This window comes from Bubalus kerabau, chromosome 6 (assembly GCF_029407905.1).
Source record: "Bubalus kerabau isolate K-KA32 ecotype Philippines breed swamp buffalo chromosome 6, PCC_UOA_SB_1v2, whole genome shotgun sequence".
In the NCBI taxonomy this organism is placed as follows: domain Eukaryota; kingdom Metazoa; phylum Chordata; class Mammalia; order Artiodactyla; family Bovidae; genus Bubalus; species Bubalus kerabau.
Window position 1 is genome coordinate 28921441 of NC_073629.1, and position 26404 is coordinate 28947844.

Consider the following 26404-nt stretch of genomic DNA (forward strand, 5'->3'; position numbering starts at 1 on the left):
GGTGATTAAAGTCAGTTCTAGACTTTTTTTTTCTTTCTTCATTTTGTGGATTATCTGTTTGTGCACAGAGCATGGAAATCAAGGCCTACTGTGCTTTGGAACTAAATAATTCCTTTTTTCTAGCCTGTGTGGTCTGGGACAAGTTACCTAACTTCTGAGTCTCCATTCCCTTCTCTGTCTGGGACGTGTAAGTGAACCACACACTAGCAAGCCCCTAGAATTACTCCTGGAGAGGGTCAGGCATGTTTCAAATGTCAGTGGTTCCCTCCTCCTCCTCCTCCTACCCTCTTTCTCCCCACACCCTTCCCCAAAGCCTGGGGTGAACACAACCAAAAGATACGTGCTACAAATAGCTTGGTTGTTTGTTCCCAATATTTTCCTTCCATAGAACAGATAATCAGGAGCTGCCATTATATCCAAACCTTATGTGAGCTTTGGGGGAACAGAATCACCTAAGTCAACAATAGATGAAGGAGAATCCAAGTCTCATCACATCTTCCAAGTGTAGAAAGCGTGTCCATAGGCCCTGGAACCATTTGTCAGCTTCTCATTCTCTGTTCAAAGCAATGAAATTGCGACTTGAGTAAAGAGAGGCTGCTCACAGACTAAGCACGTCCCCCACCTGCAGCCACCCAAAGCCAAGAGTAAAGCTGCTGGCTGACGTTAGCTGCCCCACCGCAGAGGGCAGAAGCCCGGGCTGGGCTCCTTGAGGGGAACACTGAGAGAGGAACAGAAAGTGGTATCACCTGAGACCTGACAAGTTTCCAGAAAGGATATATGGAAAGGTTTATGAACCTTATTTTTATTATAAAGGCATTACAGTGATACCACGATTCATTTGGGAAATGGACGATAAGGGAAAGAGATCAACCTAAGTTCTAACACTGAATACAACTGTTTTTATTTTAGATATTTACTTCCTGGCCTGGCCCCTGTGCACATGTGAGTTCCCTTGGCTGCAAACATTACATTTGTAGTCTTCCTAACTTGTTTCTGCCACCACCTCACCCCACCCCTCATCCCACACTACAGTATAAGCGTTCCTCCAGGTTCTTACTGTCTCCACAGTTTTCATATTTAATGACTCACAGAAGTTCTAGAAAAAGATTTCCACCAAGTAACTAATGACCATTATTGAGGACACTTGGCTTTTGATTGTGCAATTAAAAATAATTTAGGGGGAAAAGTCATAAGTATAGATTTTTCCTCAGAATTATTTTTGTGGGATAAAGTCTCAAAAGTGGCATTAATAGGTGAACTCAATGGACATTTCCACAGTTTTACGTATACAACTATCAAATTGTTTTAAAATACATTATTCTGATTATAAAAAATTCTTCATGAAATTCTCACTGAAAACTATTTAGAAAATGGCAATGGTTTAGTCGCTAAGTCATGTCTGACTCTTGCAACCCCACAGGCTGTAGCTCCTCTGTCCATGGGATTTCCCAAGCGAGAATACTGGAGCGGGTTGCCATTCCCTTCTCGAGGGATCTTTCTGACTCAGGGACCAAACTGGCATCTTGAAACTGCATCCCCTGCATTGCAAGTGGATTCTTTACCACTGAGCCACCAGGGAAACCCACCCACAAAGTGTAAAGAATAAAGGGCTCCCGTGTTGGCTCAGTGGTAAAGAATCTGCCTGCCAATGCAGGAAATGCAAATTCAGTCCCTAGGTCATGCTTTGTTAGCCTCAACTGAGACAGATGAGTAATTCTAGTCAGCATAGCAAGGGGTCTTGTGAACGTGCAAAGAAATGGCTACCATGAGCTCAATAGGACGCCTGCAGCTACCTCCACATCATCCACCTTCTGTTTAACACCATCTATCTGCCCTTCAGCAGGTCTGTGTTCTAAAGTCAATGTACAAGCCAAGTTTACCTTCAAAAGCCCCTTAGGAAGGCCCTGTGCTGAAGAATAACAATGCCTCTCAGTAAGTTTAACCAGCTGGATTTCCCTTCAATGTGGGAACAAACTGCTCTTTCTTGGGTGGAGCACCGGATGTTGTTGGCTTCAAAGGGGCCATATTGTTTAAAACATACTAAATGCACACAGGCTCACAGAAGGAGAGGTTGATGGAAAGGGACACTGATGGAAGAATTGTGTCTCCACCTCCTGTGCTAGCTTGGTAGGACTACAAGAAGAATCACCCTCACTATTTACATCGTTACTCTCTTTTCCTTATATCATGCCCTCCTTCTTACTCTTCCTTTTGTCTCTCCCTCCTTTTATTTGTTCTAATTATTGATAATTTTCACAAGATTAATACTCTTCCAGAATGAGAAGCTTCTCCAGGGGATCTTCCAGCCCAGGGACTGAACCTAGGTCTTGTGAATTGCAAATAGATTCTTTACCATCTGAGCTACCAAGGAAGCCCCAGAATGAGAGACTGTTATATTTTAAATGTTTTTTATTTTATTTTCTCTTTGGCTGCATTCTCTTAGTTGCAGGACACAGGCTCTTTGCTGCAGGATGCAGGCTTCTCTCATTGTGGTACTTGGGCTCCAAAGTTGTTCTGGCACATATGGGATCTTAGTTCCTAGACCAGGGATCAAACCTGTGTCCCCTGTTTTGGAAGGCGGACTCTCAGCCATGGACTACCAGGGAAGTCCCGAGAGGCTATTATCTTTATTCAGCCTGAATTGAATATGGCTCATGACAGGGAATTCTACCACAGCAGGTAGTAGTTCCCCTTTGCTTGGTATCATTGGCAACCTCGTGTCAAGGTAGGAACTACTTCTCTTCCAATTCTGTGCATTCCCCCCAGTGGTGTCTCCTGGAACAATGGAGAGCAGCTCTTCTCCCCTCCCTGTGAAAGTGTTCCTAAATTTGTGACACTCCTAATTCATCCAGTCATTTTTATTATGGGATGGTTTCCAGATGTTCTGCCTTCCTGGTTTGCCTTTATCATTTGCCACACTGGGAACAGAAGCATGGTGGATCTTGGGCAGAGCCTGTGGTTGCCCTCAGCTCCTTCACTGACTGGCTGGACTGCAGTAACCATAAAATGGCACTGGCACAAGTCTAGTGGTGGGAGCATACCCCCAAGACAACGTCTCTGCAGCTCCAGCCCTAGAAGCCTGCACCCCAGATTTATGCATGGCACCTGGTGAAGCAGTGATGCAAGCTCAATGTGAATTCCAAGTGCATCATCATTTACCTGTGTTAGGATTTGGTTAGGGGATTTATTAATGAGGATTTGATTAAACAAAGTTTACACTCTAACTGACTCCAGCTGGATCTCCCATCAAGGGGAAGCCCCAGTTCCCCTGCTGTTGTCCTTTTGTCCTTTCCACTCACAATTTCTCTTCCAAGGCATTTTCCCTGCATCTGATAATGGTGAGGTCACGATCACATTTATTTTGAGGGGTCAGTCTGGCACACCCGGCACAGCGGCTCTGTGATGAGGAACTTTTGTGTTCAAGGCATGGTGTACCCTGGGATATGGCCTTACCCTAACCTGTGAAATGAAATCATCATGTCATGCTGCCAAGGCAATGCTATCATTGGGTTTGGGCTCAGATTTGGAATTTTTCCAGCAGAAATTGTATTTTCATAGACTGTTAATTGAAACATCATCAGGATTATCTTGTACGGTCACCAGAAGCCAATTCAGTGAAATCTGGGTTCTTGAGGGAAGGAGCTGCTAATTATAAGTGGCTCTGATTACCTTTGCTTGGACTGTTTCTCCAAGGAAATCCAGGAATCACATCTCATCAGCACAGAATGAAGAGCATGTCTGTTTATGATTTGTGCGAGTACTTCTTTGCCCTCACTGGAGCTGGGGCCAAGGCCATCTTCAAAGTCTTCTCTCAGTCTGTGTGTCTTTCTCTCATTTCTTTCTCCCTCCAGTTCCCCTCTCCTTGCTACTGTTCCTTTGCCCTCTGGGTCCCCCCACCTCTTTCCACTTTGGCCACTGCCCCCCACCCCTAACCCGGGTCATTTTCCTGCCCTCTCTCTCTCTGCTTACTTTTTCTGCTCTTGCACTTCCTCCCACTCTCCTCCTCTCTCAAGTGCTTCTTACTATAGTTCCATCGTGCTCATTCCATGTCTTCAGTTTCCCTCTATGATGACATCAGATTTCCTAAGGGCAGGGCGAACCCCAGCTCACTGAGTTTGTCCCAGTGCCTGCAGGTGTTGGGCTGGTCTGATTCCATCTGTTCAGAACTCATTCATTCGTGCCACAAACACTCTTTAAGCTCCAAGCTGATGGGAAACGAGAGGGGCGTTTCTCCCTCTGTCCCTGACCTGGCCCCGGCCCCAGGCTGGCCCCTAATTGGAAGCAGCAGATTGAGCACCAGAGCCAGAGCCATCATCAATGCCAGCATTACTCAGATGCCCCATGGCGCCCAGCGGGGATGGGGCCAAGCCACATAATTCATGGCCAGTGTGTGTGCTTCTGGTGTGTCTGCCAAAATGTCAGCCTGTAGGTGACAGCTATTGCTCACCGGTGAAAAGCCTTCTTGTGATTTGCACTCTTTCTGCTCACACTATTTTGAGAAGTTAGAAGACAGCAAGCCCGTCTCCTTCAATGGGAGTTTCTGAAGGCTGTAGACTGGTGGGCCAAAGAAATTGCCAGATTTTCACTCCAGAACTTAAAATGAAAACCATTAATCTGCTGCAACATAGCAGCCTGACTCCTAGTGGCAAGCCATTTACTCAATTCAGTATAATTCAATGTGGCAAATCAGAAGGAAATGCTTCTCTTTTGTCTAGGTGTCCTGTCTGTTTTTCATAGCATGAGATTCTCATTCTTCTTGGAAAAGACCATTTAATTGGCTAACAATGAAAACAACCAAGTCTTCTTTAAAAAAAAAAAAATCACCGATGGTGACTCACCCTCTTCTTTGCCTTTGCTTCCCTCCTATTATATACATGAAGTACTCCCTGCTGAGAGCATGAAGCCTGGATAATTGAACCCGGATTGAGTAATTTACACGGTTCTGGGAAGTAAAGTCAACAATCCGCAAACTGAATCCACTTCTGGATGCTCATCCACCGAGGACCCTTGATATCCGATCGCTCTGACTTTCTGTTCAGTGTTTACTGCTTTCGCCCATCCCTCAAACCAAAGTCATAGCTCGGTAATTTCTTGTTTTAGAAAGTGACAAACAGAACAGGCAGAGAAAACACTGTATATTTTGGAATAAAAATGAAATCATTAGGGTAAGTTTCTATTCTTGGTGACTGGAATTTTACTCTGGTTCTGATTAAGCACAACAAAGATATTGTATGTGATGTTTTCCTGTAAATGTATGAGATAGTTTTCTATTGCATGTCCATGAATGGAAATATTAACAGACTCCGCTTGGCTCCATCAGGCTCTGGCTTGGTCTTCACACCCAAAAAGCCAACCAAGAGAGAATCACATCCTAGCCCAGAGTGAGTAGTTTCATTCTTGTTGTGGTTTTTTGGCTTTTTTCACAGTTTCACAATTAAGAGGAAGTCTTATCCACAAAATATGACAGTACATGGAATAGACACATTCCCTTATCTATAAATTGCTCAGTAAGTAACAACTGAGCATACTAAACATCTGTCTTCTATGCCTACATTACTTTCAGAATAATGGGTCCATCCAGACTCTACTTCTTGGTGGTTAGAGTATTTAAGTGAGGAGGGTATTTCAGTGTCTGTGGACTCCCTCAAGGTAGTAAATAAGGAGAGTCTCATGACAGAGAAGTGGCAAAGTCAAGGCATTCCATAAATCAGAAGATCCCCATTCAATTTTTAAGTGATTAGGTAAACTGAAAAACAGAATATGCAGGATCCCACCTATACATTATCCATATCACAGAAACAGAAACCCACTCTCAGAACAAAGCCCAGAGGACAAAGCTGTTGCTCCTCTAAACCATCAGGTTAGTGAGTGTCTGGAGAAGGGTTATGAGCAGTGACCACAGAGCAGGAGCCCTGTGCTCTTGTCCTTCCTGCCACCCACTAAGCACTTGCACTTCCCCACTTCAAGTGGAAGTTTCCTTATCTGGAAACTGGGGATAATACTGATCTCAGAAGATTGTTAATAAGTACTTTAAAAGGTAATCTCTAGAAAGCTGTTAGTAGAATGTCTGGCAAATAATGTACAATAAATGTTACTTATTATTAGTGGTAGTAGTTGTATTCACTTTTAGCCCAAGGTTTATGCTGCTGCTGCTGCTGCTGCTGCTGCTAAGTTGCTTCAGTCGTGTCTGACTCTGTGCGACGCCATAGACGGCAGCCCACCAGGCTCCCCTGTCCCTGGGATTCTCCAGGCAAGAACACTGGAGTGGGTTGCCATTTCCTTCTCCAATGCATGAAAGTGAAAAGTGAAAGTGAAGTCGCTCAGTCGTGTCTGACTCTTAGCGACCCCATGGACTGCAGCCCACCAGGCTCCTCCGTCCATGGAATTTTCCAGGCAAGAGTACTGGAGTGGGGTGCCACTTCCTTCTCCTAACAGCAGGGCACTGATCCTCAAACATTTCACAGGCAAAGGGAAGAACCGGCCTCATTTTGGAAGACAAGTCATGTAATTCCTTCTTTACCTTTGGAAGTGTACATGTGTTTATTTACAATGTCCTTGATAGTTGCAGATACTCCTATTTTGAGAGAATTTTATCAAGGTCTAAACTAATGTTATCAACATTATTAGAAATACAAAGTTAACAATAATAACAAAACTCAGGAGAGAAAAAAAAAATAGCTTCCAGAATGGGTGCTGGGAAATAGTCTGATGGAATATGTAGATGGAAAGCAGGATTATAGATTTCTAGACCCAGCTCTGTTCACCACTCAGTTGGGAGTTATATGGAACATAAATAGCTCAGTTAACTACTTGCAAAGGACTAAATGACCCCCAACTTGGCCCTCTCCTGGCTCAGCAAGAGGAAGCCTTGAGAAACATTGGTCAGACTTCCCTGCCTGACTCCAGAAAGTTATTTAATCCTTTAGAGATGGTGGTAATGGTGACGGTAAAGACGCTGGCGGTGGTGATGGGTGAATGATAGGCTGGCGGTGGTGAGGACGTACTGAGGGAATGATGGTAGTGGTGATTGGATGGTGGTGGTCGTGGAGATGAAGAAGATCCTGGTGGCGACGGTGGTGGAAGTGACAGTCATGGAGGTGGAGGTGATGGTTGGAAATGATGCTGCTGTGCTCTATGGATCTGAATAAGAGACCTGACTTGTATAAATGCTGTGATCTATTTGAAAGGTGGGCAGAGAGCCACAGGACACTTAGGTAGTAGGCCTTCATGAGCACAAATGCACAGAGCATTTGGTGCTGGGTTCGGCCTGTAACTACAATGTATGTGTTTCAAGACGCTTCCTTTCCTGGGGACAATGCAAGCAAAACAAAGATGCTTAAGCAGATTGCTGTTCTGTTGTTGTTTAGTCGATAAGTCATGTCTGACTCTTTGTACCCCATGGACTGTAGCCCGCCAGTCTCCTCTGTCCATAGGATTTCCCAGGCAAGAGTACTGGAGTGGGTTGCTGTTTCCTTCTTCAAGGGCTCTTCCTGGCCCAGGGATGGAACTCCCGTCTCCTTCATTGGCAGGTGGATTCTTTACCACTGAGCGACCATGGAAGCACATATACTGTTCTACTGGCTGTAAATTTTGGGAAGTTTTGCTTATTGAAAGCTTTTTGTTTGTTTTATTTTGTTTTATTTATTTTTGGTTTTTATCATTAAAAATGTTTCAATCTTTATTTTGGGAATAGGGAAATCAGGTCTGTGGAGAGAAAGAAAAGTAGAAATAATTAAAAAGAAAGTTGAGGCTGCAATCCTGGACATAGATGGGTGGATACTGCAGGTAAGGAGGAGAGCCCTTCGTACGCAAAGTGGACCATATCTGGCTCAGGCAGAGCTTAGAGGTCACCACGGCCGCGCACAGCCGCACTGGATGGGTAGGTGCCCCAGGATAGACGGTGAGGACCAGAGCCAGGCTTAATGGCTGTGGCCCAGAGGGAGCTGGGGCCGCCAGTCAACCACCTGCCTGGGGACAAAGGGTGACATTCTAGACCGGACATGGTGGCATGAGTCCCTGGAAGGCCTTGGAGGTGCAGCTCCCTTTCACAGACAGAGGCGTGGTGCCAGGAACTCAGCTGATTCACAAAGAAAGGAGTGAAATGCTAACAAATGGTTTTCATTATCGTTGTGCGGCCTCCACCCTCATTCTGTATGTGTGTGCTCTGCTTTTTTCTTTCTTTTCATCTTTTCCTGGGTTGTAACTAAACAATGAGGTGATTGCCATCCCAGTGGATTGCACAAGGGAACCGATGGCTGGACTGGAGCATAGCTTTCTCCAAAGAAATTCTGGACAAGAAAAATAAGCAAGCCAGAAATCAGGAGTTTGTTTTGCCTGACACCTGTGTGTTTTTTAGTGTTGGTAATGGAGGTGGAATGAGGCTGTGCTCAGAGCTAAGACAGTTGGTTCCTTAGCAGTGCACCTGTCAGCCTAGCCACAGGGCATTCTCCTTCCTAAATAAAACACCACATTGTCAACATGACAGGGGGGGCTCACCCAGTAATCCAGGAATAGAAATTGGGACCTCTTGTTATTAATCAATATAATATTTTAAAAAATGATTTACTTTGAATAGTCTGGTGCAGCTGTGGGAAGAATTTTCAATTCCGTTGCATAAACATTCTTTAAGGGCCTGGGGCTTCCCTGGTGGCTCAGATGGTAAAGAATCTGCCTGCAATGCAGGAGACGTGGGGTTCGATCCATGGGTCGGGAAGATCCCCTGGAGAAGGGAATGGCTACTCAGCCAAGTATTCTTGCCTGGAAAATCGCATGGACAGAGGAGCCTGGCAGGCTACAGTCCACGGAGTCACAGAGAGTCAGACATGACTGAGCGACTAACACACACACAGAAGGGCCTACTCTGAGACAGCCCCATGGAGAGAAAAACACCTAAGATCTCAAGAAGTTAATGATCCAGCAGATGTCAAAATCTGTCCCCAGTCCCTAGATGCCGCTGCTGCGGCTGCTAAGTCGCTTCAGTCGTGTCCGACTCTGTGCGACCCCATAGACGGCAGCCCACCAGGCTCCCCCGTCCCTAGGATTCTCCAGGCAAGAACAGTGGAGTGGGTTGCCATTGCCTTCTCCAATGCATGAAAGTGAAAAGTCAAAGTGAAGTCGCTCAGTCGTGTCCGACTCTTAGCGACCCCATGGACTACAGCCCACCAGGCTCCTCTGTCCATGGGATTTTCCAGGCAAGAGTACTGGAGTGGGGTGCCATTGCCTTCTCCAAGTCCCTGGATAAGTGAGCATGAATTTGACTATGAAGATACCTTTGTGTTGATATTCTTCTTGTGATCTACTTTTCCTGTAAGGCAGCAATCACCATTGGCAAAGATGCTATGAACTCTACGGGGCCTGGCAAGTTTTAGTCATAGCTGGAGTAGCTTCCTTCCTCTGACTTGGTAAGGCTGAAGAAGATGGATTATTTCAAAAACAAATATCTTAGTTCGTTACTCAGCATCTTTGTCAGCAAATGATTGCAGATAATCATCCTGCAGCTGCAGACCATGCTCCCGCACTTGCTCAGACGGGGCCACTGAGCATGTGCCTTGGCCAGCCATTCCAAAAAGATTGGGATATAAACGACTGTAACATAAACAGGATTTCTTCCTGCCGGAGACAGCCGGACTAGGGCATGGGATGGACGGGGGGCATCACTTTCTGTTCTGCACCCAGCCTGCCAGTAACCCACTGCCAGATTATAGCTGAATGTCTTTAATGGTATTAATAAGAAGAGCTAGCATTTATGCAGCACCAGCTAGGTGCCAGGCCCTGGGCTAAATGCTTATTTCTTTTAAGCCTCTCAACAACTCAATTCTGACCTATGAGAGGAGACACCGAGGCAAAGAGAGGTTAAGTTGCTTGCTAAAGTTCATACAGCTGATATGTGGTGAGGTTAAAATATAAGCAGCCAGGCCTCAGGGCCTTGGTTAATTTGGCCATCAAGGGACATGTAGAGTCACTCTCTTTACAGCTCTAACAGCTTATAATTCTGTAAAATAACAATTGAGATTCTAAAATAAATAGTCTAAACTTGCCTCTTGAGTGACTGAGTGCCTGGTCTCTCTCTCTCTGTCTCTCTCTCTGTGCGTGCGTGTGTGTGTGTGTGTGTGTGTGCGTGCGCGCGCGCAGTGATAGACCAGGGAAGACTGTCCACCTTCATCTTTGGAATTCCTAATTACCCACAGTGCTCTGGGCCCTGGAGACGGTGCGCTCTGTGGGTCCTTTGTTAGCTCTGGAGTAAATTTCCTCAGTGCGGGGTTTTGCTTTTGTTCATGATGTCATGGTCAAATAAGGCCTAAAAGAAGAAACACTAGAAGACTGAGAATGTTGTGAAATATAATTGTATGAGAATTAAGTGACTTTAGGGAGACAGCAGGTTTTCATCTGCCCTGATCTTTCCTCCTGAGGAAATGAAAGAGCTTGATGAAACTCCTTAAAGAGAGCTTTAATGCCTGTCAGCCCCTTATTACAGTTAGCTGGGAATTCCCTGGTGGCTTAATGGTAAAGAATCCTACCAGTGCAGGAGACACGGGTTTGATCCGTGGGTCGGGAAAATCCCTTGGAGAAAGAAATGGCAACCCATTCCAGTATTCTTGCCTGGAAAATTTCAAGGACAGAGGAGCCTTACAGGCTACAGCCCATGGGGTTGCAAAGAGTTGAACACAGCTGAGCGACTAAACAACAGTTAACCAGCCCATTGACATTCTGACAGTCCCCATCAGGCATATATGATCTGTATAATAAGTGCCCAGTTGGGGCTGGGATTGTTAAAGACATACACAGGAAGTAGCTAAAATAGCCCAAAGCCTCCTGGCAAACACATACATGCAAATAAATTTTTCATTTCCAGCTCTTATCTTAGCCTCGGGTTACCTAGGATTCGCATGTACTGCATGCCTGGGCAAAGCTGGGCTGCGTTATCTCTTTCATGCCTTGAGTCAGATTTTCTGAGTGTGAAGTTAGCAGACAAGCCAGGAAATGTCAGCACAGAAGAGCGAGGGAGCTGTCACTCGCTCCCTCGAGGGGGTATGGAGTGGGATGGCATCTGATGTGCCCTTGGGACTCGGTATCCCCAGAATGTGCTGGCTGCCTGTGATCCATGTTTTCTTGGAAGTTCGGGGTGCAACAGTTTTTGCAGTGAAATTGAAGTCCAGCTGCTCAATAGAAATAGCCAGATGCTGCTGCTGCTGCTGCTAAGTCACTTCAGTCGTGTCCGACTCTGTGTGAACCCATAGACGGCAGCCCACCAGGCTCCCCCGTCCCTGGGATTCTCCAGGCAAGAACAGTGGAGTGGGTTGCCATTTCCTTCTCCAATGCATGAAAGTGAAAAGTGAAAGCGAAGTCGCTCAGTCATGTCCGACTCTTAGTGACCCCATGGACTGCAGCCCACCAGGCTCCTCCGTCCATGGATTTTCGACCAGATGGCTCAATGGCAAAGAATCCTCCTGCCAATGCATGAGATGCCGGAGATGCATGTTCAATTTCTGGGTTGGAAAGATCCCCTGGAGAAAGAAATGGCAACCCACTCCAGTATTCTTGCCTGGGAAATCCCATGAACAGAGGAGCCTGGCAGGCTACAGTCCATGGAGTCACAAAAGAGTCAGACGTGACTTAGCGACTAAACAACAGCAACATCTCATGGACTCTTTAATGAGTAAGGGTGGCCTTCTACAAGGATTTTTACATTCAAGTCCCACAGCTTGTCTGTTATCCCTTTTTCCTGGAAGGATGAATTGCCTGCCTTTTTTAAAGCCCTAGAACACTGTGTCTGTTTAGTCAGGATTTTTCCCAGGTCTTTTTCAGGGCTGTGGATGTTTAGCTGGTCTTAATTTCTGAAGTTACATCTGAACTGCATTATAGACTTATGTATTGTAACATTGCTTGACCTGTTGCTTGGAAAACGTACCACACACTGAGAGGAAAAGGCCAGCTCAAGAAGAGCTGAGGATAGTTAATCTGATAAAGCAAATGGAATAAAGAGCTTGGATCCCAGTTGGCTCTCATTGGCAGCGTTTTGTTTTCATTCATGTATTCCATCCCAGGTGGTCATCTCGATCTACAGTAGGCTGGAGGCCTTGGTAGGCACTGATATTACTGGATGTAAACCTTGATTCCAACCAACCCTAGAGTTCCCCCTTTCCCCCAATACTTCTGTCTGCTCTTAGTCCCAAGTATGCAAACAATAGCCAGGAAAAGCCCAGCACAGAACTGAAATGGATCTTTTTCTTGTGGTTTAAGAATCAGCCAGTTGGAACTGAGGAGATATTTTCTTAGGGTTGCAGAAAAGTATGAAAAACTATTGGATTGTTTTTGGCACTCAAATGTAGATCATAGATATATCATTAGTATTACTAAGCTGATGGGATACACTACAAGGAGTGTTAGTTAGCAGCACATTCTTGCAAAAATGTATTGGCTTCAGCTCTGTTATGGAAAGCTGCTGTGTGCTTAGATGTCTTACCTTCTACCACATTCGTGTCATCGTGAGTACCCATGTTATGAAAACCTCTCTATGGCACTGACATTGCATAGTTTGTGAATCCATAACTCATAGATCCAGTCGGGCAAGTACCATGACAACCGTGTCCCACCACACACCCCAGAAGGCTGCACACATTTGTAGCAAATGCTAATTGATTTTGAACCTCAAGGTCAGCACCATGATGATTTCTTCCTTGAGCTGCCTCTCTGGGGGAACTGCTAGGAAGAGTTTGTAATTTATCTAAGAATCTCCAAAAGAGCCATAGGACCATTTCTCTTTCAGAGAAATGTGGCAAGACACTTCAGAATTGTCAGCATTGAAACTTTGAGTCAAAAAAAAGAATAGTGGTTTTGCTGAACCTGAATATCTTCCTAAGTCCTGTTGCCAGATGCTCTATTTTCCTATTGGTTGTGCCAAAACCACTAAATAGTTAAAACATGTCAAATCATCTCGAAACGGCCAAAACTGAATTTTTTTTCCCCAAAGAAAGAGCTCCCAGTCAGCAAACCTCAGTCATATTCCATACTAAAAAATGTCTGATTAGGCTAAAAATTAGAAAAAGAGACTTTCAATGTAAAAGATTTCAGATTTTCTTTGTGTATAGGCTCAGAGTGAGAACTAACAGACAGAGGGAAGAATTAAGGGGAACAGTTACAGCAATGAAAACCACAGCGACAGCACCAACAGTTATTATTATGCCCTCAGCAATGTGTTCTTGCTGCCCAACCTCCCTAGTGAGTTCTCCCAGCTCACAGAACTCCAGCAGGTGGAATTCAGGAGGGAGGGGGCTGAAGCTCAGGCCATCTACTCTTGCATTTTGATGTGATGTAAGCTGGTCTTAGGACTAGCCGTTGGGTCCCAGCACCTGTGAGGGATGAGTGGTCTAAGAAGTCTTTTTGTCAAGCATCCCCCAATTTTTGGTTTTAAAAATGTCAGCAAATAGTCCTTGGGCTTGATAATAAGCTAATCATAGCTCCAACACCAAAGAACATTTTAAGTGGCATGCAAGGAGTTAAAAAAAAATCTTTCAAAATTCACAAATGTCAATTATACCTAGATAATTCTGGGGATGGAGTGTGGGAAGGGGAGACAGGGACATCGTCCCCTCAAGAGTCTGCGAGCTGTATGCTCACACATTTTTGTTGCCTATGGTGTGACCATACCTGTACTTTATATTTTGTGAGATATGTTCATTTCTTGATCATTTTTCTTTATTGCTAGCTCATCAAAGCCAGTGTCAAGTTTTCCATTCATCCTATGCAGCCATGACTCTCAGCCCTGACTTTTCCTTGGGGTCACCTTGGAAGCTTTACAAAATATAGTTTGTATTTCAAAACTGACCAAAATATCATTGAGACCTTATGAGAGTGAAAGGGAGGCTGAGACAAGTGTCAACAGAGAGGGCCATACAAACATGCTCAACTTCAGGGGGTCTTCAGAAGAACTTTTAGCTCCAGCTGACTCAAGGCTGATTGATCTTGGGTTCTGAGGCATGATCTAGACATAATGTTAATTGTGATATGGAAAGTTATGGTCAAGCGGGCAGCCTGCAGAAGTACTCTGACTCTTGAGTTGTCGCTCTCTCTCAGCCCTGGTTCCCTCACTCCAGGGGGAGATTGCATTTGGAGGGGGATCCAGAGTGGAACCCTCCAAAACAGTGCTTCTCAAACTTAGGTATGCATCAATATCAGCAGTAGGGATTAAAATTCAGATTTGCTGGGTTTCACTAAGCATGGCTAGGCCTATGGTAGAGCCTAGGCATATACATTTCTAAGAGATTCTGAGATATTGCTAGTATTATGGTAGACCTCACTTTGAGAAACACTGCTTTAAAGTCTGAGACCCAGCATTATCCTGGTCTAGAAGGAATACCTGAGACCCAGCATTATCCTGGTTTAGAAGGAATACCAGATTACAGCAGTATTCCTTCATGCCCTGAAGAAGGAATAGAATATGGTCCTGAGATGAGCTGGCATTTATTTCCATGCATTTATAAAAGTGAAAACGCTCTCTGATTAAGTGATTACTGCATGAGAAAAGACAAGGTTTTAAAAATAGATATGCATTTGGGGCTGTTTGTTCCTAATATCATTGCATTAGAAATTGGTAATATTTAAATCAGATTTAATTTTAGAGCCCCAACCTTCACTAGCATGAGACTAAAAACAATGACAATAATATCTATGACAATCACTTAGTATTTCAGTATTCTGGGCAGGCAATTGTTGTCTCCAGTAGCAAACTACCCGTACCTACACTGAATAAGAGAATACCAAAGGAGATGTAAGACAGGGTCTCAAAGATAGCAACCAGACATCTAGATGTGGTAGGCAGGGGACCCTGGCATGCAAAGGGGGCTATTGTGATCTACAGCCCATCCCCCAAGAAGGCAGTTCTGCCTAGGAGTTGTGGAATGTTTGATTTAGACTGACCATCCCTCCCCTTCAAATCAGCTAGATTGGAGGCCACCCTGGCATATAGTGGAATATATAGAATGTTTTCAGAAAGAGTCACTGTTACTTCCCTGATTGTTCCCTAGATTAAAGTAGGGGCTTTTGTGTCACACTGGAAGGTATAGTCAGCAGGTAGGCCACAGCAGTGAGTTCTGCAAGCTCACAAGTTCCTGCTATTGCTGTACAAGACCACCACATACTCTTCTCACCCTCCCCAACACCCCCTCCTAAGCCATGTGGGGCTTCAGGGGCTCTGTGATAGCTTTCCTTCCCTTCTTCCCTGATGCACTCCTATTCATCCTTAAGAACCCTGCTCACATGTTACTTCTCTACGACCTGGCTAGATAAAACAAATTCTTCCCTCTGCTGTTTCCCACATCATGTCAGAATTATCTATCATACTTAGCACATTGTGCTCTAAATGCTGCTCATGTATTTGCTTTCCTCACCTCTAGCTTCTTTGCTCTTGTATGTTGTGCTTATGTCTTATTCTTCTTTGTGTCCCTAGTGCCTAGCACAGTGGCTTGTGCAGTGCCTGCAAGTTTAGAGTTTAATCAATGAAATAAATGAATCCCAGTGTTTGTACAGAAAGGAAAGCATTCCTTAGATGCTCAGTATGGATGCAGGCTGGAAATATTAGTGCCCATAGAATCATGGCAATCAGAGTTGGAAGGGACCTTAGCTAGCATCCCTATTGGTTCCTCATCTGTGGAGAAAGATCAGAGATGCCTAAAGATACTTGGAGACTTGGGCCAGGACAAAGTTCTGTAGTTTCCAGTCTAGTGATCAGTCAGATTTGGCCAAACACCCAGTTGAAGGGTTTGTGGACCAGGTCGATCAGATCCTGTTCCGGTGAGCAATGGAACCAGATCCCCGAATGCCCACCTCCTACCTGGAGGACCTGCTGTCCTCCCCTTCCTGTGCTCAGTTCAACTGTGATTCAGGGTGAATCAGGCCTTTGCTACAAAATCTAACTTTTTTTAGTGTTTGAGTAAGTGTTCATCTCTAGGCCTGAACCCCAATTGAAGTTTGGAAGCTATTTCTGGTACTTCTGAAGAAAAAGGATATTTTAAGTAGAGTGGGTAAGAAAGAGAAAAGATAACATCCCAGTCCTTGATTTCACAATTTGCAGCCGCAGGAAAATCATTCCAGGCCCTTTCCACCACCTTGTCATCCAGCTCCTCTGCATGAGCAGGGATTTGGGGGCCATGGTGGCTTCACTGACCTTTGCTTCGGTAGTACAAGCTGAGAGTGGGTGTTGCAGGGAGACTGAGGAGGGGGTCCACACTGGGAAAAGGCATGCTGGGAAATGGGGGTTGAGGGGTTGGAAAGATAATCTAGATAGGAAAGATAAAGGTGTCATTTTGGAACTTTTGGTGGGGGGAAGCTATCCCCACCTACAATAACATTCTACAGTAGACATTAATAGTTCACTCCCTCATTTGAAAAACTATCTCATGTCACCCTCCAGCTTAAAGCCTTCTGCTCCCTTCCCATTGCCTATAGGGTGAAACCGTCACTACACTCCTGCACACAGAGTTTCTCACTACATTCTTCTCTCTCTCCAATTCATTTCTTAAGTCTCTTTCCTACATGCTTAGCATCTTTGACTTGTTTCTACCGCCCAGGACCTTTGCACTTACTGTTCCTTCTGCCTGAAATGCCGTCTCCCCAGTTCCTTCTCATCTTTCAGATCTCAACTTGAAGATCATTTCTTCAGAGATGGAAGACCATTTCCACTAAGCATCCTGTCTTCAGTGGCCCCTCACTACACCCTGCCATCACCCTCTATCATCCTATCCTGCTTACCTGCAGGGCACATAGAGAATATAAGATGTTATGTTTATTTATATGAGACTGTAAACTCCATGGAGTATAGACCTTGTTGATCTTACTCACTGCTGGGTCCCTAGCACCTAGGACAGTATTTGGTACATGGTAGAAATATATGCTCAGGAAATATTGATGAATGAATGAAGTGCCTACATATCAGATCAGATCAGATCAGTCGCTCAGTTGTGTTCGACTCTTTGCAACCCCATGAATCACAGCACGCCAGGCCTCCCTGTCCATCACCAACTCCTGGAGTTCACTGAGTCACATCCATTGAGTCAGTGATGCCATCCAGCCATCTCATCCTCTGTCGTCCCCTTCTCCTCCTGCCCCCAATTCCTCCCAGCATCAGAGTCTTTTCCAATGAGTCAACTCTCTGCATGAGGTGGCCAAAGTACTGGAGTTTCAGCTTTAGCATCATTCCTTCCAAAGAAATCCCAGGGCTAATCTCCTTCAGAATGGACTGGTTGGATCTCCTTGCAGTCCAAGGGACTCTCAAGAGTCTTCTCCAACACCACAGTTCAAAAGCATCAATTCTTCAGCACTCAGCCTTCTTCACAGTCCAACTCTCACATCCATACATGACCACAGGAAAAACCATAGCCCTGACTAGACGAAACTTTGTTGGCAAAGTAATGTCTCTGCTTTTGAATATGCTATCTAGGTTGGTCATAACTTTCTAGGTTGGTCATAAAATAGTAAGCGTCTTTTAATTTCATGGCTGCAGTCACCATCTGCAGTGATTTTGGAGCCCAGAAAAATAAAGTCTGACACTGTTTCCACTGTTTCCCCATCTATTTCCCATGAAGTGGTGGGACCGGATGCCATGATCTTAATTTTCTGAATGTTGAGCTTTAAGCCAACTTTTTCACTCTCCACTTTCACCTTCATCAAGAGGCTTTTGAGTTCCTCTTCACTTTCTGCCATAAGGGTGGTGTCATCTGCATATCTGAGGTGATTGATATTTCTCCTGGCAATCTTGATTCCAGCTTGTGTTTCTTCCAGTCCAGCGTTTCTCATGATGTACTCTGCATATAAGTTAAATAAACAGGGTGACAATATACAGCCTTGACGAACTCCTTTTCCTATTTGGAACCAGTCTGTTGTTCCATGTCCAGTTCTAACTGTTGCTTCCTGACCTGTATACAAATTTCTCAAGAGGCAGATCAGGTGGTCTGGTATTCCCATCTCTTTCAGAATTTCCCACAGTTTGTTGTGATCCACACAGTCAAAGGCTTTGGCATAGTCAATAAAGCAGAAATAGATGATTTTCTGGAACCCTCTTGCTTTTTCCATGATCCAGCGGATGTTGGCAATCTGATCTCTGGTTCCTCTGCCTTTTCTAAAACCAGCTTGAACATCAGGAAGTTCATGGTTCACATATTGCTGAAGCCTGGCTTGGAGAATTTTGAGCATTACTTTACTAGCGTGTGAGATGAGTGCAATTGTGCGGTAGTTTGAGCATTCTTTGGCATTGCCTTTCTTTGGGATTGGAATGAAAACTGACCTTTTCCAGTCCTGTGGCCACTGATGAGTTTTCCAAATTTGCTGGCATATTGAGTGTAGCACTTTCACAGCATCATCTTTCAGGATTTGGAATAGCTCAACTGGAATGCCATCACCTCCACTAGCTTTGTTCGTAGTGATGCTTTCTAAGGCCCACTTGACTTCACATTCCAGGATGTCTGGCTCTAGGTGAGTGATCACACCATTGTGATTATCTGAGTCATGAAGATCTTTTTTGTACAGTTCTTCTGTGTATTCTTGCCGCCTCTTCTTAATATCTTCTGCTTCTGTTAGGTCCATACCATTTCTGTCCTTTATCAAGCCCATCTTTGCATGAAATGTTTCTTTGGTATCTCTGATTTTCTTGAAGAGATCCCTAAGGGAATAGAAACCTACCATTGCTTCTAAGAACTACAACCTAAAACTGAATAGAACTTTTTCTCTCATTGTATAAGCTCCCTAGCTCCTGATTCCTAGAATGTGTCTTTGCTAAACTTTGATCTCTGAGATTGTCATCCTAGTTCTGTAAGAGCTCTCTGTTATCTATCAAGTGGTTAAGTTGTCTTGCTTTCCACCATGACTTTGTCTGGAGTTTCATCAAGGCACCAGCTTGTTCTTCATTGTCAGGACTTTATCTTCTGAATAATTTACCTTAGGTATACTGGTCCAGAGTTGGGTATGCTATATCTGTGTGTATGATGTACAGAAGGATTCCATTTTGATGCTGGATTAGGGACCTGTTAGAGCCAGACTCTGATGTGGGACTAGAAGCACCTACACAGGGCATAAGATCAACCATAGACTGTGTCCAGGGAGATACCAAGAGTTCTGGCACCAGACTGAGAGGTGGGTGCCATCCCAAATCTGGGCAAGGTCAGGCCCCTGGCAATTTTGGTAGCTGAGCTCCGGCTTCTTTGGCTCTGATGCTGGCAGAGTCCCAGCACTCAGAAAAATGAGGTTTATCCTCTTGCTTGGGGCACAGCTACCCATCTGCTAGACAATGTACTGAAGCACCCATCTAATGCTAGCTCTCTCCTCCCACAGAGTCCTGGCCTGGGGTCGTGCAGTCCAAGGGGCTGGATGGCATGCTGGACCCAAGCTCAGCTCAGCGTCTGGGCCCAATAACGGCTTTTCCAAGGGAGCAGCTTTCTGTCCTGGCCACACTAAGGTAAGCACCTGCAGAGCATCTGGCTCACCAAGGTTCCTAGTTCTAGAGATGCCAGGCTAGCTGGAAACAAGCCTGTGGCTCAGGATGGGACTTCGGTGCTAGCTATCAATCAGAAGGGGCCCGGGTGGCTCCTAGTGACGCCCCACATGTGGCCCTCCTAGCCTGTCTGGAGAGAATGTCACTCTTGCTTTCAGGCTGGTCCCACAGTTTTCAGGGACATGATTAGAGACTGAGCCACCCTGTCTAAAGGATCAGGACACAGGACCTCCAATAGACAAACAGCACCAGTCAGACCCTCCACACAGCTCGTGATCTGTCTGAACAAGTGATCTTAGGAGACTGAAGGTCCCTGATCACTCTTCATGCCCTTGCCTGTGGAGTGGAGGGTAGGGAGAGCTCCAAGCCTGGAAACAAGGGTGAGTTCCACTTCCACGAGGCTTCTGCCTGTGGTCAAGATATTTACTCTTACTGTGTCTCAGTTTCCTTCTCCATAAAATGGGAAGAATAAGACCCACCTGCCAGATTTGTTGTGCTGGGTGATGAGACAATTATGCCCAATAAACTGATAAGATGTAATTATGATCTCTCCTCATTCATTTTGAGATGTCTCTAAGAATTCAGACAAGTAGATTCTGTTTCCATTCTGCCCTGAAGTAGACGATAAATCCACAGGTGCCCGCACCTGCTAGTGGTTTCTGACTGCATTCTCTGTCATGGGCATTGTAAGTGCTTTTGGATCAAGCCTGCATGATGTTGAGAAAACCTGATAAACCAGATAAAATAATTAAGTATCTAATTACTCCCTGGATCTGGATTTATGGCTTCAGGAAGGTAAAACTTATAGCCTGCTGAACGGAATTTTCATTTTGATGTTGGAGGCTGAATAAATGCAGCCCAGGATCCATCAGTTATAGTGTGTGTGCAGCCTCAGCCCTCTCGCCTCCAGAACAGCTGAGGCAGAGCAATGCCAAGTGCCCGCATGCAGAGCCTGCCACTCACCAGCTGCATAACCCCAGGTCACCGTGCCTCTCCGAGGTCCATTTCTCTCCTCTCTAAGATTCAAGGATTGGACAGGATGTTGTTAGGTCACTAAGCTGTGTCCAGCTCTTTGCAACCCCATGAACTGTAGCATGCCAGGCTTCCTTGTCCTTCACTATCTCCAGGAGTTTGCTCAAACTCATGTCCATTGAATCATTGATACCATTCAACCATCTCATCCTCTGCCACCCCCTTCTCCTCCTCTGCTCAATCTTCCCCAGCATCAGAGTCTTTTCCAATGAGTCAGCTCTTTGTATCAGGTGGCCAAAGTATTGGAGTTTTAGCTTCAGCAACAGTCCTTCCAATAAATATTCAGGGTCAATTTCCTTTAGGATCAACTGGTTTGATCTCTGTGTCCAAGGGACTCTCAAGATTCTTCTCCAGCACCACAATTCATAAGCATCAATTATTCAGCACTCAGCTTTCTTTAGGGTCCAGTTCTCACCTCCGTGCGTGAATACTGGAAAAACCATAGATTTGACTATATGGACCTCTGTCAGCAAACTGATACCTCTGCTTTTTAATATGCTGTTTAGGTTTGTCATGGCTTTTCTTCCAAGAAAAACTGCGGGAAATGCAAGTTTTCGGGCTCCACATCAAACCTACTGAATCAGAGACTCTGGGGATGGGCCATCCAGTCTGTAGTTTAATAAGCCTAAAATCAATGCAGATTCTAATGCATTGAACCTCTGGACTTGATCAGCTCCCACATGCCTTCCAGCTCATGCTTCCCCATAATAAATTCAGCCTGGGAGATGCTAGCAGAGGAGCTGGATTTTATACTGTCAGTGCCTTTCTCTGAGGCAGCCTCAGGGATTTCTCCCTGGGAAGCTGAGGGGCCCTAGAATTCCTCTCTCACTCCACGCAGGCCCCAACAACCAACTGTGTCCCAGTCTTTAGAGCTGAAGACAGCAGTCAGTTTACATTTGGAGTGGAGGCCAAGTGTAAAACACAAAATGACTCCTGACCCACACTCTAATGTGGCGAATGAGTTGGAGAAGGAGGCTGGATTTTCTCAGCCACAAGGATTTCCTCTCCAGCTAACATTTCGTGACCCTGGTTCACCAATATAATCGCTAGTCTAAGAATCACTAACAGCTCCCTCTCAGCACTCCTCCAGCCAAGGCAGGGATTCTCTCACTCCCTCTACAAGGCATGTCCAAAGGCACACTCACCAGGCCTTCCAGTGCCATTGGCCATCCTGGCCACAGAGATGGACCAGTTACTTAGCTCTGCCCAGCAGCTTCACCACCTATTCAGGTGAGAACATCTATGTGAAATCATTCACCTGGTGCAGGAAATTTCTCTTATTACTGGAGTATGTGAATGACTGGAAAACCACAGAATGTACCTCCAGCCCAGAAGAGGGCAAGGAAGCTGGGTGGCCCTTGAATAGATGGAAGAAGGCCCCCGGTGGGTCCCCCCGCTCTTCATCATTTATCTTCCATTCTCGTGGGAGCAGGACAAACACAGACATTCACACATTAAACACAACATGTTCCATCCTGCAAGCCCCTAATTGCATCTTCCCCAGGTAATCATTCTACTCACAGGTCTCTGCTTAGTGAAACCCCAGTGAGGGCTGTCACCACTTCAGAAGTAAGGCTTCAAAGTTTGTTTTTAAAAGTAAATAAATAAAACCCCTCCCTGGTTCACATCAACCAAGGAGAGAATATTCTTTTGTGAACTGTGCCTTGTACTTTAAATCACTAGAATAAAATACATACTAATTTTTTCTTTTCTTTCTTATCTACTCATTATTCTTTAAACAAAAGATTTTTTTAAAGACAATTATAGGTGCATACTATTATGAGTAAGTCAATTTAGAAAAAAAAAATCCTTTTGCTCTAAGGCCTAAAGGAGAGATATATTTGCAACATTTTAAAATCTTAATGAAACAATAAAGCAATCTCTTCATGATGCAAATCTCCATTGTGTACAAATACCCCCAGTGAGTACAGGTTAGGGGCTTCCCAGGTGGCCGAATGGTCAAGAATCTGCCTTCCAATGCAGGAGGTGCAGGTTGGATCTCTGGGAGGGGAAGATCCCTTATAGAAGGAAATGACCAACCCACTCCAGTATTCTTGCCTGGGAAATCTTATGGACAGAGGAGCCCGGTGAGATACAGTCCATGGTGTTGCAAAAGAGTTGGACATGACTTACCAAATAAACAACAACCACAACCACGGGTTACCTTGACAGTGTATTGAGGAGCAGCATTAGACTTTAAGAACTCTGTGTAGTCAGTTGAGTAGAACCAGCAGAGTTCTAGGCAGAGCAGAAAACTTTATAATTGCTTACACTCAGAGTGTCAGAGTTGAAAGATACCATAAACAGATGGAGAAATGAAGGGACACAGAAGGAAGAGACTTGTTCACACATTCAGACTCTTAGAGGTGGAGCTCCTTGTGAGGGTTAGGTCACCTGCACGGAAAAAGATGGACAGGATGCGCGTCTGCCTTCAGGGACTTTGCCCTTTAAAAGGGAGGTTAAGAGTAGAATATAATGCTGTAAGAGAATTTTAAGGAAATGCTTCTCCTTTATGGAGAAGGAGGAGAGTTGGTCTCTCTGAAAACAGGAAAAGCTCCCCAATGGACGTGGCATTTAAGTTGACTCTTGCAGCCATTGGGAAGGACTCTGACCATCAGAGGTGGGGAGCAGGAAAGGCACTGGTTGGTGGGGGACAGGTAAAGGGGAGAATGCCTGGCACAGAAGAGCCTGAACTGAGGGCAGCGGCGGGGAAGCACAGAACCGGCACAGCCTGTGAGGAGATCTGTTTGCCAGGAATGCAAAATATGTGGAGGGAGTAGATGGAAGGCAGGGTCTATCTGCCAGGCTGAGCGGTCCTAGTGGCTCCCTAGACAACTGCTCACCTCTGGATCTCCTGAGCATGGTGATGTGATCAGAGTAGTGCTTTAGCAAGTTAAATGGAGCAACCAGGGATGGTAGGCAACCAGGACATAAGTTGGGAGACTGTTGCATGACCTGAACCAGAAACACAGAGGTGAGGACAAAAAGCACAGTTTCAAAAGATGACACTAAAACAGACAACAAGGGCTGGATGAAAGGCAGAGAGGAAAAAGCAGAGTCCAGTGAGGAGCGGAGGCTGGGAGCTGGCAAAGGAAGCAAATGGTGGTTCCAGTAATAGAAAACAGAGATGCAGAGAAACATGTTTAGGAGGATGGGGAGAGAGGCTCACAAGAGATAGTAGCTGTGAAACTACTTTCACAAATCATCAAGTGGCCCAAAATGGGGCAGCTGCTTTTGAGTAAGGGAGAAGGCAATGGCACCCCACTCCAGTACTCTTGCCTGGAAAATCCCATGGACGGAGAAGCCTGGTAGGCTGAAGTCCATGGGATCGCTAAGAGTCGGACACAACTGAGCAACTTCACTTTCCCTTTTCACTTTCATGCATTGGAGGAGGAAATGGCAACCCACTCCAGTGTTCTTGCCTGGAGAATCCCAGGGACGGCAGAGCCTGGTGGGCTGCCGTCTATGGGGTCGCACAGAGTCATTCACAACTGAAGCGACTTAGCAGCAGCTTTTGAGTAAAGAGGAGAAAGGAGAGGATGGTGGTCCTAGTGGGGACGTTGAAAATGAAGGTTCTTGTCTTGGACAGCTTGGTTTTAAAACATCGACACCCGTGGGGAGTTGCTTATCACGAAACTGGGAGTTCAGAACTGGCTTTCAAAGGAGAAATTGGACCAGAGATCCTGGCATGGGCATCAGCTGCACAGATATTTAAGTTGACTCTGTAGAAGAGGATGAGCTCAGCAAAGGGGAGACTGTAGAATGAGGTGAGAGCCTCTGGTAATGGGAAATAGGGAGAGGTATGTCCCTTATTAGTTGGTGATGGACAGGGAGGCCTGGCGTGCTGCAATTCATGGGGTCGCAAAGGGTCGGACACGACTGAGTGACTGAACTGAACTGAACTGAACTGATGTCCCTTATTATCATCAAATACATTTGATGACTACATTGTAGTCTTTTCATTTCCCTATCCAAACTCTTAAGTGTTACTAATATGGATATGAAGGGATGAATTTCCATTTCATTTCTTCTCCCTCCATCTACCTGATGAGAGATAACATTTCTGAGAAGCAGAAAGAAATGAAACAAGAAAGGGAGCAAAAGCCAAAGACTTGAATTAGCAGCCAACTGACTAATCAGCTGGACATTTATCTGGAAGACCATTAGCCTGCAGAACCAGTGATGGTCTAAAAGCCGGATGTGTCACTACCTCCTCTGCATGGCTGGCTGGAGAACTGGAGCAAACACAAACATTTTTTGAAGTAACCAAAGAGAAAAGAATTTGGTGGTTTTATTCTTGGTATCTCACCAAAGAGCTGTCTAGCAGCTGAAGAGAAGCACATTACCGAGAAGAAGAATGCACTGCTTTAAAACAGATTAGGAATGCACCATGTGGTCATATGCACAGCATCCAAAAGAAACCAGGCATCGTGGTGGAAAGAAGGCAGATGATGAGCTGCTGCGGACATCCCCATTCACTCTCTCACTCTCCTTGTAGCGTTTGAGGACCTTCTACATGCCAGGCACAGCACATGGCCCCAGTAAACTCAGATGGTACCACTTCCAAAGTGCTCTGAGGGAAACAGACGAGTAAACCATGATTCACAACACAAGGAGGGGTAATAGGGTTAAGCACAAACCATTAGAGCAAAAAGGGGTAGAAAAAACCATATTTTTGTTTGTTTATTTTTTCCTGAACAAGTATCAACTTTTATTCAATTAAATTAACTGATGAGAGAACCAGTAAGATGTTATGACCAAGTCCAAGGAGAATTCAAAGAATAGACATGTAAATGTAAACACTAAAGAATATTGAAATGAATTTGCTGAAATGCTACAAAATTGGACAACAGCCAGAGACAATCATGAACAGACAATAATCGCCCCCCCAACCCTGGACAATCACATACATTTATATCATTTTTCTAAGACTTATACAGTTGAATATTAGCTTAACAATAATCAATTACAGAGAACAGATGTGAAGCCTGCAGCAGGAACACCCTGTGATTGTATTTTTCTCATTTTTGATGCCTCTCATGATGTTTCCATCAAAAAAAGTAAATCTATTAAATCTCATCCACTAGCCATGCAGGTGGATGAGACAGGCTCTGCCCTCCAGGACCTTACATACAACTGGTGGGGAGATAATCTCAAATCATTAGGCTTGAAAAGAAGCCTGACTGAAGTAAAACTATGTGCTATGAAAAGACGTGGATGGAGTGTGCTCCAAGAATGAATTAGCAGCAATATAACCAAAGAAAATAAATCCTTGATCACAGGACATTGGAATGACTCAGAATTAAATAGGTGTATAAGCACCTATTTAATCCTAACAACAGCCCTAGTTGGACACGACTTAGCAACTAAACCAAATAGTGTTTGTGGTGGTTTAGTTGCTAAGTCATGTCCAACTCTTTGCAACCCCATGGACTGTAGCCCATCAGGCTCCTCTGTCCATGGAATTTTTTCAGGCAAGAATACTGGAGTGGGTTGCCATTTCCTTCTCCTGGGGATCTTCTTGACCCAGAGATCAAACATATGGACTCATGCCTCCTGCACTGAAGGTGGATTCTTTACTGTTGAGCCACCAGAAAAGTCTTGAAATAGTGTTTATTGCCTACTTTTTATCACTGAGGAAATCAGAGCTCAGAAAGATTAAGTAGCTTTCTGCTAACAAGTAGCAGGACTAGGAATCCAAATGAGTTTTCCTAACCCTAGATCCAGTGCAGAGTTCTTTTCATTACACTGATTTAGTAGAAAAGAACACACACACACACTTCTGAAATTGAGAATGAGGAGAGATGGCTATTGGTTGGGTGATCTGAGACGGTCTCAAGGAAGCAATGGTACCCATGCCAGGCTGGAAGAGTGGGCAGAGAGCAGAATGAC

General features: G+C 44.9%; 1 protein-coding gene across 1 annotated transcript in view; it reads left to right on the top strand.

The window, feature by feature from the left end:
- The window catches only part of NGF (nerve growth factor), a 58227-nt gene that overhangs the window by 29630 nt on the left and 2193 nt on the right, over positions 1 to 26404 (top strand). The window contains exon 2 of the mRNA XM_055586869.1: positions 19321 to 19444. The gene's annotated coding sequence lies outside the window, so the exon portion shown is untranslated. The remainder of the gene's footprint in view (positions 1 to 19320; positions 19445 to 26404) is intronic.